General features: G+C 35.1%; 1 protein-coding gene across 1 annotated transcript in view; it reads right to left on the reverse strand.

Annotated features, from left to right (window-relative positions):
* LOC119585239 (putative uncharacterized protein MYH16) overlaps positions 1–433 on the reverse strand; it is a gene marked incomplete at its 5' end in the record, with an annotated part of 81296 nt that overhangs the window by 47367 nt on the left and 33496 nt on the right.

A 433-nucleotide genomic window follows, 5' to 3' on the forward strand; every position in this document is an offset into this window, starting at 1 on the left:
GGTATCGTCTACGCAGCATTAGGAGTGCTATTAGGGGGAAATTATTTAGAAATAATACGCTAATATTTGCGATGTGAATATTTGAAAAAAATGAAAGCAAAAAGAGAGAGAGAATGAAAAAAGGGGACATAAGTGGTCTGTTTCATTTTCTTTTCCACAACTCTTCAATTTCATTTTCTTTTACAAAACAAGTCTACTTATTTTTTTTTTTTACATAACTCTTCCATTTTCATTTTTATTTTCTTTTTTTTTATTCCTTTCCGATTTCCAGCCGAGAGCATGATGTGTTTTCTCTCTCCTCGCGGCTTTGCAAAACACCTTTCCTTTCTCAAGGCTGGACTCACACTAATCATTACGTCGGACCTGCATCCAATCTTAAGACAACTTGCATCTTTCTTTTTTTCTGCTTCTGTTGTATGCCTCTTCCGCTATC

This window comes from Penaeus monodon, chromosome 19 (genome assembly GCF_015228065.2).
Source record: "Penaeus monodon isolate SGIC_2016 chromosome 19, NSTDA_Pmon_1, whole genome shotgun sequence".
Lineage (NCBI taxonomy): Eukaryota > Metazoa > Arthropoda > Malacostraca > Decapoda > Penaeidae > Penaeus > Penaeus monodon.